Raw genomic sequence first — 13,022 nt, 5'->3', positions numbered from 1 at the left:
TTGTCACAGTTGAAAAATAAGTTTAACTCGGTGTTATTATTTTGTCTATAAAATATTCAAGTGTAGGTACCTACCTACAAGTTTATAAAGGACATTTGTTTTTGTATATGTTACGTGCAAAGTAGGAAATCCGGGCATTGTTATACATCGGCGTAACTAGGGGTGACGGGTTAGGGGGCTAAGCTTTTTACGGAACCGCACAACAGCCACACGACTTTACAGTCCCACGGTCCCCCGTCCAACAGTCACCGCTACACGTAATAGCCACTCGTCACACAACTGCAGTGGCGGCGCCAGATATTTTTAATTGACGATACGGGGCGAAAATTTTTCTGGTGGTGCATTTATGTATGACTACTCGTGCACCCATTAATTTGTTTACACCATATTTTCAAAATAAGTTTTGAGTATAGTATGTATAGTATAGGAATATTTCTAAATAAATAATAAAAAAATATACTTGGTTTATTATTATCACAAATACTACAGTAAAACTTAAAACTTTCTCCGTTTTCTACTATTAACAATACATAACTTTTTATTTTTTAATGTGTGAGATTTTAGAAAGTGCGCCGTTGACATAAACTCTAGCTTAATTGAAACCAGTATCAGCTTCCTATCAGCATACTCCTATTTATCACGGACTCGTGGTAATTAAAATTTGTTTAAAATTTAAATATTAGTGGATTAATATGATAAAATACATATGTTTCAACTAAAATTTTATAATTAATTTAGGTTTTTTTTTTTTTAATTCAAATATAAAAATTAGTTAAGTAAAGTAAAATATTTATTTCATTTTAAAATTATAAGATTAAAAAATAATTTCAAGGTTTTTACTATTTACCTTTAAGTTTGATAATAATTATATCTTTACTTATTTATTTGTAATAAACTTGTGTTTTTGAACAATAATTTTTCAATTATTTTAAGATTTATCATTAAGAATTTTATAATTCAAATATCAATATATTATATTATATATGTACAAATGCATTGCTACCTATTGTCTCTTTAAACATTTTATAATATAATATAACATATTTAGGTTTTTTTTAATTAAAAATTAAACAGCTTTAGATATCTAATTTTTGTATTTATAATAATCATCTAAATTATTATTTTTATTGTTTACAGACAAATTTTTGAATTAAACGAATTTTGTTTTATTTCTTTTTTTTTCGTTAGTAATTTCTTTCTAAATGTAGCAACTACTACAACAGAAAATATTGTCAAAAAAGTATGTTCATTTATTAATTTTATAACACAAACAACTTAATATAAAATTAATTTTTAGAATTTTGGTATAAACCCTTCGGGCGTCATTCATTTGGGCGAATAACTCAAAATGTACGTAAAATGTATGTATCATTTGGGTGAGAAATTAACCGATCGTTTGAGTGAATCTATAAATTAATGAATAATAGGGAAGTAACATATTTATCTATATATAATTATATTTATTATATAATAAAGGTGTAATTTTATAATCTACTGAAAAATCAGTTATTGAAATTGATAAATATATGAACAAGTACTATTAAAATTTATTTTAAATTATGATTACTTACTTAGGTACTTATTTACTTAAAGCAATAATAGTTTAAAAGTTTAACTTTTTTATTAATATATATATAGTTTTCAATTGATTTTATAATTTTAACATGTCGAGGTTTTGTTTAAATCAGACAATCCAACTCAATATTACTTAATGGACCTAATAGAAACAGTGTATTATAAATTAAAGTCAAAAACGTAGTACATGGATGGTGAATCTGTAATAAGTGTCCCAAAAATTAAAATACGTAATACTTTATACTTTAGATACTTACAAGTTACAACTTTATCAAGTAAAATTATTAATAAATAATAAAGTATTGTTATTTTTTTTTTAATTAATTAAATACATTATACATTTACTAAATAAAACAATAAATACATTTAAAGTAGTACCTACATTTTTCTTATAATATATTTTATAGTTAAATAACATGCAGGAGAATAATAAGGTAATTTTTTGTACAAAACGTTAAAAAAATTAGCTATCCCTGATATAAAATGACTAAATGGACCATTTTCATTTTACATTTATTAATTATTTTAACGTCGAAGTAATTCTAAAATTAAAATAGAATAAAGCAAATAAATTAAATACTATTTAATTTAATAATTTATTAATGTCTTAATTATTTGCTAAGAGAAGATAAAGTCAACACAAATATTTTAAATACACATTATTATGTTAAGTACAAATAATTTAAAAATTATTTGAAAAATCAATGATTATTTTAAGTAGTAATATAAATATAGTTTAAATAGTAATATTGGAATAGCTTTAAGTACATATTATGTGATCTGGTTCGATGATTGATGTTGATCATGTGAATGACTTGATTGAATGGTTTCTTTACAATTAATTATATTCATTATTTGAGTGATTTCATAACCTTTTAAATATAAACATCAACATAAATATTTATTCAATAATCAATATTAAAAATATATATATGACCTACAGGGATAATAATGTGTGTATTTGATATATTTTAAATTTAGTATCTAAATTATTCTATAAAATCTAATTTCTCATATAAATACCATTAGTATTATTTTAAAGTTCATCACAGATGATTTAAAATAAATGCGATTCCTCGGTGTTTGTTAGGAAAATAGTTATATATGTTTATTACTTTATTATAAGGTATAGCACTGACACAAACTAAAGCAGGATTACGTGAAAAATTAATCAATATGATATGATTAAATAAAATGTAACGGACCAGATTTAGGACACTAAATATTTAAGTGATCATTAGATATTAGTTAATAGCCATTGGCCATCACTATTTATTTATTAAATGTTTAAAGTGATTATTGTTCATATATGCAATCTGGCTCTAGTATTTTTAATATTAATGTTTTAACAATTACATAAATAATATAATTTAAAAAATATTTATGTATTTAAATTATACATTACCCTGTTTTCTTAATAAACATTGAGGTTTTGGCGTCCAAAAATGCTGTTGATGAATTTTTCTTTATTCTTGATTGTCCTTTTTGTATTGAATTAAATCTTCCAACTTTGATTTTCGTCTTCTAGAAAAAGTTTCTTGTACCACCATCGGACAGGGACAAGAGAGTAACACATTTGAAATTATTCTAATAAAATAATAGTTTCAATTAATTATATGTATTAATTAATTACTTACTAATAATTTAATTTTATCACAGTTATGAAATAATATAGACGTTGTTATTTAATTTATCTTATGCGTTATTGATTAAAGAAGTCCATAATCGTTGGTGCTAGGTTCTATAACATTGATTTTGTTTCGTCTCCAGCTATTAACTAGCATTTGGCCAGGGTGACTAAATATTTGAACTGTGGTGTCGAGTAGGAGTTACCGATTCAATACAAAGAATATGAAAATAAAGTTAGAATAAGTGCTGTGCACAATATGATATGATAATAATAATTAATTTAATATAAATAATATGGGCGCCCAGACACAGTGTATAAAAATATCAACACACATAGTATAATATTTGACAATAAATAATAGCAATAGGTAACAATAATATATATTAAAATAAAACCTGTGACATGTCCATGCAAATACGAACGGCAAAAATCCCACGGTAACGTATGACCAATATAGCCGCGTGGTCAACTGATGATCCGTGCGGTCAATGACCTAGCGACGGCGTCGAACGCGAAACGGCCGATAGGGCGATAGATATAAAAATATGAACAAGCATCTTTAAATATTCAAATGTATAGTACTACTGATAAAAAAAAACTTAATACTTATCTATATTTGAAGTAAGTAAAATTTGATATAAATTACTGTACTTTTATTGAATGATTACCTGCTCACTGCATTTAAAATAAAATGATGTACCTATATCAAATGTCTGTATATTTGTACATGCAATAAAGTAGAATAAATATTCAATAATTTTAAATAAGTCTTTTGATAATAGGTAAAATAGAAAAAAAATATATAAAATTTATTAAAAGTTTAAGCATTACAGAATAAGAATATGATTGTCAATTGCTAGTTATTAAATAAAAATTGAACTTTTATAGGTTCCATACAGAACGATTATAAGTTTACATTAAGCACATCATTATGAATGATATGTTAAAGCTAATCGATTTAAGCGGTGCGGTCAATAGTAATGTAATGCGATGTTTTGAGTTTTTTTAGAGAGCTAATAATAAGGAAAAATCAAATAATTAATGTGATGATAAATTAATACAACTTTAGAATATTAAGTTCAATCCTGAATGATGTTTTAGCACTATATGCACTGGAGTGTGAGCGTTCGTAGCGGTCGCGATCGCGGTAACGAGTACGACCGCTGACGACGATCCTCCGGACGTTTTTCTTTGTTCTTTTAATTTTCTCATTGATCGATGTACGAGATATTTATTCTATTTTTTTACCTACCTAATGAAGTACATGATATGTATTAATATTTAAAATATGTATTGAAATTATACAGATTATGTATGAGCATTAATATTTTATTTTTTGAATAAATTGGGTACATATTCAAATAGTATATATTATATTAAGTATTCGTATTAGGAATAATACACATAAGTCGGTAATTATTGTCATAAGCATTAAAAAGACAATTAATAAGAATATTCGAGTTTCATTACACACGAATTATACGAATCATATGAGTGAGACAGTGCTGGACGCAAATCCGTTGCGGCTCAGAAACGATATTAAGCACTGTTAATGCATATCGTCTGATTGGCTATCTGATGGGAGGTTTAATTTCGTTTATATAGTTTTTCCCCGATGATATCTGACAACTTAATTTAAATTTTAACACGTAATTTGAACTTTTTCTCCTACAAAACAGCATCAGACTTTCGACGTTAGGAGGTACAATCCGCCGTAGGTGCATTGCTTAGCACAGGTGTCGACTTGCATCGGTTAAGGACTGATAGCTAGACACCCAATTACCATTTTTAGTAATTATTTACTTTTTTATTCATTCAAAAAAGAACTGGATATGCGACATAATATATAATAGAAATACAATTTCATCCGTGCACCACCCACATCGTCCGCGATCCGACGCAGTCAAATTGTCTGAATCTGATAGGTTTAGATGCGTGTAAATTGAACTTCCCTGATGTTTATGAATTACTTAATACTCAAACATGGCAATCGACTAACATTTTATCCTAAAAAACAGCTTCAGATTTTCGACGTCAGGAGTACATGTATGAATTTGCATCGATTGAGGGCTGATAGCTAGATCTCCAATTACCATTTTTCATGTTTATATTTTTTTTATTCATTCATTCATTTGGATTTAATGGTAAGCACTTGAATAATAAAATTATGATATTGAGCAAAGTAGGTTATTTGCAATAAAAATATTAAATTTGAAAAAAACACGTCTTAATTAAACAATACGTTTCTTAGGTATATACTCTGCTCAGCATCAAAAAAATATATTTTTAAATTTAAATTTTAAGTGAAAAAATAATTAAAAATATTATATTATATATATGTACGCAGAATTCATGAAATTTTTATTCAAACATATTCTAAACAAATTTTATAACATGTTATATGTGTACCTATTCCTCTTTTATACTTCTTATCCATCTATTATTATGATCATAAACCAGCTGCTGATTTAATTCAAGTACATTATATTTTGTTAAAAATTAGGTATTGCCTGTTTTTATTTTAAAAAAATGTGTTATTATTGTTTTTAAATAGGTATCCAAGTAAAAATAATATTTACAAGATTTTTTACAATAACTATATTGGAATAAGTCGAACACATTTTTCGTAATTGTTCAAATAAACTCGAAACGCTTTACTTAAAATACGTCATCGATAAAATAATTATTCAACACAACAAAATAATATTATTTTTAGGTACCTTCTGCCTGTGGTTTATTATTGAATTTAAATTTAAGACATTTTGTTCATTATGGATACATAACAGTGATCTATATAATAATGAGGTAGGTGCGTATACTTCGAATCTATAATATACTATCATTGATTTTATTGATTTTAATATAATATTATATTAGTATTTATTATCAATGGTAGGTACTACCTATACATCAAATCCCAGTTTTCGAACTTGGTTTCACAGTTTTAATTAATTTCAATTAGTGTGACTTTTGGAAATAAAATTGAAAATGAGTGTCAATCAAAAATTCACAAGTATAGTTTACTTCGAAATTAAATGTGTTTACAGAATGTAAGTAGAAGTATGTCTACATTTTTATTTTACACCTGTATAATAAGACAGCAGATATTAAAATCGACCACGTTCGATTTATTTCAGAAAAATCATTGGAATATGTATTATTATATTGTAAATGGAAAAAATACAATACGAATTGTGGGTGGAGTAACACAATACAGGCAAATTTACCATTGTAACATGAACATTGTGACCCTTTTTAACTGACATTAACCTCCCCATCATCTTAGAATATACTGTAGTTTTAAACGAAAAAATGTATATGTACAATTTATTGTTGTATTAAATCTATTGAATTCCAAAACCATTAATCATGACAGGCGATGGGTTGGTCGTCGGCGACGTAGGCATCTGATGGTATATAATATAGTTCGTACATAATGACGATTTCTGCAGCCGATCACAGCCATATAACTTAAAAATTCGTAGATTAAATTCAGCACGGCCAACCTTCGCTAAAATTATAAACTACAAAATAAAATAATATTTACAATGTACTATGCACATCGTGTTCATTATAGTTAACATCCAAATGTTATAGTAGAAAAAATATCAATAGTAAATTAATAAGCTCCCCAATTTAAGTTCTTATAAAAGAGCAAATTACTTTATATTATTATTATATTATTGAAATGTATTGTCTGGTTAATAGAGGACACAAAAGAACTTCAAATAAGTAAAAAAACGATAATGTGATAAAAATTTAAGAAATTGTATAAAAACGAATAACGACGCACGCGCAATCAAAAATGTGAATATTTCTTTATTTAATGAGATATTAAATAAATATATGATTAAATAATTGATTTATTGAAATTGAGACTATATTATACTGTAGAGCTGGTAAAACTGTAGCATATTATGCAATACGACATGCAGAAATAACTCATCTTTCTTATTAAATGTATAATGGACTCACGAACACATAATATATGTTAGGTATATAGATTGTAGGTGTTTAGGTGTATTATCAAAGTTATACACTATACCTTAAATAGGTAACATTTGAAGTTTTTACGTCATATACAGTATACTATATAATTTAAAATTTAAAGAAAACAGTTACATTTTATCCCGATTTAGGCTAGGAGTTTGTAGAATTTCTTAATTGCTTATTATCTTTAAAATATAACTATACCAGTACATTATACTATGTAAAAAATACATTATATATATATACAGATTATGAACATGTCTGTCTACTATCACACGATAGCTAACAAAATAAATACTAAATATTTACAATATAATAATAATATCTTAAATACCAACTATTATTAAATCGTGTTATTATAGTATTAAGTATATTCAATAATAAAAATAATATAATATCTATTCTTCTGTACTTGCTGTATTCTACGTCCTCAATATCTTGTCTTTTATAAATCAACAATAGTATCATTGAAATTTATATTATTTATAAAAAAATTTATCTTTGTCGTTTTAAAAAACATAATAATAATACGTATGAACACGCATAGTTCAAAATAATATTTGAACACCCTTGCAAGCACTGATGAAAATGGACTTTGATATAGCAATTAAGTATCATCAAATGATACACTTAACTTCATCTTATACCATAATCAATATTATATTATTATAGAATTTCATTTTTAGATCTTAAGTGGAGTGATAACTGTATTGATTTTACAATGATGTGTGCGTTTTTGTCAATGTATCATCAATATTTGGAGCAGTTAAAAATGTCCCGTAATTTTCTTAATAATTTTTGCCGAATATTTATATGTTTCGTACTTAATTTTTCATCGTCCGGTCTAAGGTATTTTATAATACTGAACTTTATTCTTTTTTTTAATGAGTGTGAATGTATACGCTCGTCGTTAAACCAACTGTAATAAACTAAGCGGCTGTCGGTTAACGTATAATATTACCATCAACTTTATGTAGGCGTGGTGGACGTCGTTTTATATTTTGACTCACTCGCACACACACACACACACACACACACACATACACACATACACACATACACACACACATACACACACACATCACACTCACGTGCCCTTGAAACGCTTTGTAATGGCATCCCGACCTAGCATTTAAAAAACATATTATCTTATGATGTATATAGGGTTCTAAATTTGATTTGTCGTCGTAAACAGGTTATTGTATGATATTATACATGATAAAATCGTTCGGCGTCTTCCATTCGGACAGGCTTTTAAATATTTCGGGCCTACACAGTACACACACACACGTAGCATTGTTAACGGACAGATGACTATCGCAGTAGCGTTTTGAAATAAATTAAACACATACGCATACCTACAACATCTCAAATATTACCCGGGTACGCGGTGAGAGGGTGGCGTCGGTGAAAGGACCGAAGAAATGTTATATGTATCACGCACTCAAGCATACACAGCAGACGCTCGTTCGGTTCATTCACTCGATAATTACATGGAAAACGATGAATAATAAATAATAATAAACATTCCAACCGTGCATATGAGAAAACCTGCTGCATTACAATTACCTCTACAATATAGAAACCGTTGAAACGGGAACAAAATAAGTTAATCATTACGCGTAGTTCATTCGGTCTCTAAGTGTTGCAGCAAAAGGACAAGAAATAAAAATGAAAAATCGTCGTTCCGTATGCGGCACCTGTTTATCTAAGGATTTAAATTTTCAAAAAAAATCTGGTTTTAAAAAGAAAATTTTAGAACTATAAATGTCTTACAATTTAATATTTACCTATTTTATATCAGTACACTACTATAATCATATGAACCAATCTGACAAAGTAACAACAATAAGTTACTGAAAACATCTTGGAACAATTTCTATAGCACGTGATTATATTCGAATCGTCAACGTTGGCGAGATAAAAGCATAATAATCCGGACATGATAGGTATGAGGCACTAAAAGCTATGCTATACTGTGGAGTGTGGAGATCGCTCAGCATCGTTTCGGCGCAGGCTTAACAAATAGTAGAATACGCGGTCTCCTATTCGAAAATAACGATAACATAGCGAGGCCTACAATTAAATTACCATGATCTCTATAGCTATACTGCTATAGTCTATAGGTTTGGCGTTACTTATTACCTATATATGTATAATATAGATTTATTATTATACGTTACAGTCATCTGTTCCATATGGCGCATACTATTATATTTACTGTATCGATGTAAAATTACCGTAATTTATTTCGGAGCTGCATAATTGCGCCCCAAACAACTTTTAAACTAAGTATTCCAATTGCATCTTAACACATATCGGTTCACATGTCAAAAACGGATTATACATGTCATAATTGATAAATAATTTGTTTAAATTTGTCAAACGTATTATTATTGTACCAATTATATTCACTAATCTATTTAACCATAAAATTGACACAGAATTTATTTGAAATCATTATGAAATTTATTCGAAAACAACTTTCTGATAACTTTTTTACTTCAATATTTTAAAATATTTCATATAAATAATTTGAAAATCTAATATTGCAGGGATTAGGCGTACAATTTTAAATATGTGGAAAAGATGTTTTAAGTAAACTTCATGACGAATTCAAAATAAATAATTATTATTATTATTGGGATTTACAGGTTTTGATTATAAATAATATAATATAATGCATGTTATGACCGTAATACCTATGTCTTCCTCACAGTTCGTTGGAACGATTTTTTTTTTTTATTAGACTTTAGGTTCTATAATGATGAAAATTATAATAAATAACAATGTATCTATATGACCTCCGAGATAGTCGATACGAGGTAAGACTGGGCAGGTGCACACCAATTGGCTTAGGCCACTTTGATCTTCCCTTATTCAACTTGTACGTGTCGAAATGAAAAGGCAGTAAATCCATCCCAGGGTTGAACATTTTTCTTTTCGGTTTTGGTTATGTTCGCACGGAGATAATTTTTTGTGTGGAAGTTTGCCTGACCTACAACTACAACAATGTTATAGTGCACATTGTGTTTTGTTCGAACTCTTATAGTACTTCAAGTACCACAAGGTACAGTCATGGGACCTATATTATTTATTTTATATATAAATGGTTTATTGAACCTGAATATTGACGCTAAAATAATTTCTTTTGCTGACGATACAATAATATTGATTCAAGAAGAAAGCTTTCCAAGTTTATATAACAAAGTTAACCTAGTTTTTAAAGAGGTTAAATTGTGGTTTGATAATAATTTCCTAGAGCATAATCATAAAAAAACTAAACATGTTATTTTTAATATACATAAGGAAACTCTAAAGCATAATTTTAATTTAAGAAATCATTCTAAAATATGTATAGCTGATAAGTATGTAAATTGTACATGTAAACATATTCATAAAGTTGATAGCATAAAATACTTAGGTCTACATATGGATAACAACTTGAAAAGGAAAAATTACATTGACTATATTATAACAATAGTTAGACAATTTTTCTTTACCTTAAGAAACATAAGAGATATACTAGACAAGAAATACCTAAGAATAATTTATCTTTCTTTCCTGTAACCAGTTATTACATGTAGTATTCAAATATGTGGAGGAACTTTTAATACTCACTTATTTAAGTTAAAAAACATTCTAAATAAAATAATTAAATATATCCTGAAGTTACTTGGTATTTATAGTACATGATTCATTCATAATGATTTTAATATGTTCGGTTTTGATAAATTATTTAAAAAAACTTATTTTTACTAGCTTATACAAATAAACACTGTTTAATTACTTGTAAGCATGTTATAATTCTAGATATAAGAAAAATATGAATGTAATTAAAACAAATTGTAAAAACATTTTGAAATCCGAAGTTGTAGTAATACTGCAGCTGAGCTATATCATTAAATATTAATTGTAATTCATATTAAAATATTTCTTGTTTTAAAAATGCTTTACTCAAAATAATTTAATTTTCTGCATATTATTAATGTTTATTAAATTTTTATTCTGCGTTCATAAGAAATATTGTATTTAAAAAGTTAACTGCCATGAATATTGTTTTTGTTATTTTCGATTAATAAGAATGTAAATACCTATTCCTTAACTATGTAACAACAGTAATTTTTCTTTTTATATATGTAAGAACTCTCACCTCCATTACAAGCAAGCTTAAAGGAGGTGAGCAAATTTATTGTTTTAATTATGTAAAATGTATAATGATGTATAAATCTTACAAAAAAAATAAATAAATGAAAAAGTAATGAGTTTAAAGTATATTTTTTTCATATACATTTGACATTAGAATTTTGATGAAATTCGTCAAAATCACAAAAAATAACTAACTGTATTTTACCTATAAGCTTATAGTTTAAATAGTTTATCGTGTTTTACTTCTTTTTATTTTATTATTTAACATTATTGGTTTTGGCAATAAATGTTATATCAATATTGTAGCTTAGTTATTAATACGTAATTAATTTCACTTCTTAATAAATTGATTTATTCTATATTAGAATATAATCTATAAAATGGTTGCTGAGCAATGCAACTACGGCGGATTGTACATATATATAATATAATATTTTTAATTATTTTTTCACTTAAAATTTAAATTTAAAAATATATTTTTTTGATGCTGAGCAGAGTATATACCTAAGAAACGTATTGTTTAATTAAGACGTGTTTTTTTCAAATTTAATATTTTTATTGCAAATAACCTACTTTGCTCAATATCATAATTTTATTATTCAAGTGCTTACCATTAAATCCAAATGAATGAATGAATAAAAAAAATATAAACATGAAAAATGGTAATTGGAGATCTAGCTATCAGCCCTCAATCGATGCAAATTCATACATGTACTCCTGACGTCGAAAATCTGAAGCTGTTTTTTAGGATAAAATGTTAGTCGATTGCCATGTTTGAGTATTAAGTAATTCATAAACATCAGGGAAGTTCAATTTACACGCATCTAAACCTATCAGATTCAGACAATTTGACTGCGTCGGATCGCGGACGATGTGGGTGGTGCACGGATGAAATTGTATTTCTATTATATATTATGTCGCATATCCAGTTCTTTTTTGAATGAATAAAAAAGTAAATAATTACTAAAAATGGTAATTGGGTGTCTAGCTATCAGTCCTTAACCGATGCAAGTCGACACCTGTGCTAAGCAATGCACCTACGGCGGATTGTACCTCCTAACGTCGAAAGTCTGATGCTGTTTTGTAGGAGAAAAAGTTCAAATTACGTGTTAAAATTTAAATTAAGTTGTCAGATATCATCGGGGAAAAACTATATAAACGAAATTAAACCTCCCATCAGATAGCCAATCAGACGATATGCATTAACAGTGCTTAATATCGTTTCTGAGCCGCAACGGATTTGCGTCCAGCACTGTCTCACTCATATGATTCGTATAATTCGTGTGTAATGAAACTCGAATATTCTTATTAATTGTCTTTTTAATGCTTATGACAATAATTACCGACTTATGTGTATTATTCCTAATACGAATACTTAATATAATATATACTATTTGAATATGTACCCAATTTATTCAAAAAATAAAATATTAATGCTCATACATAATCTGTATAATTTCAATACATATTTTAAATATTAATACATATCATGTACTTCATTAGGTAGGTAAAAAAATAGAATAAATATCTCGTACATCGATCAATGAGAAAATTAAAAGAACAAAGAAAAACGTCCGGAGGATCGTCGTCAGCGGTCGTACTCGTTACCGCGATCGCGACCGCTACGAACGCTCACACTCCAGTGCATATAGTGCTAAAACATCATTCAGGATTGAAC

This window comes from Rhopalosiphum maidis, chromosome 4 (genome assembly GCF_003676215.2).
Source record: "Rhopalosiphum maidis isolate BTI-1 chromosome 4, ASM367621v3, whole genome shotgun sequence".
Classification (NCBI taxonomy): domain Eukaryota; kingdom Metazoa; phylum Arthropoda; class Insecta; order Hemiptera; family Aphididae; genus Rhopalosiphum; species Rhopalosiphum maidis.
The sequence above is the reverse complement of the archived record's forward strand: the minus strand, read 5'-3'. Positions refer to the sequence as shown.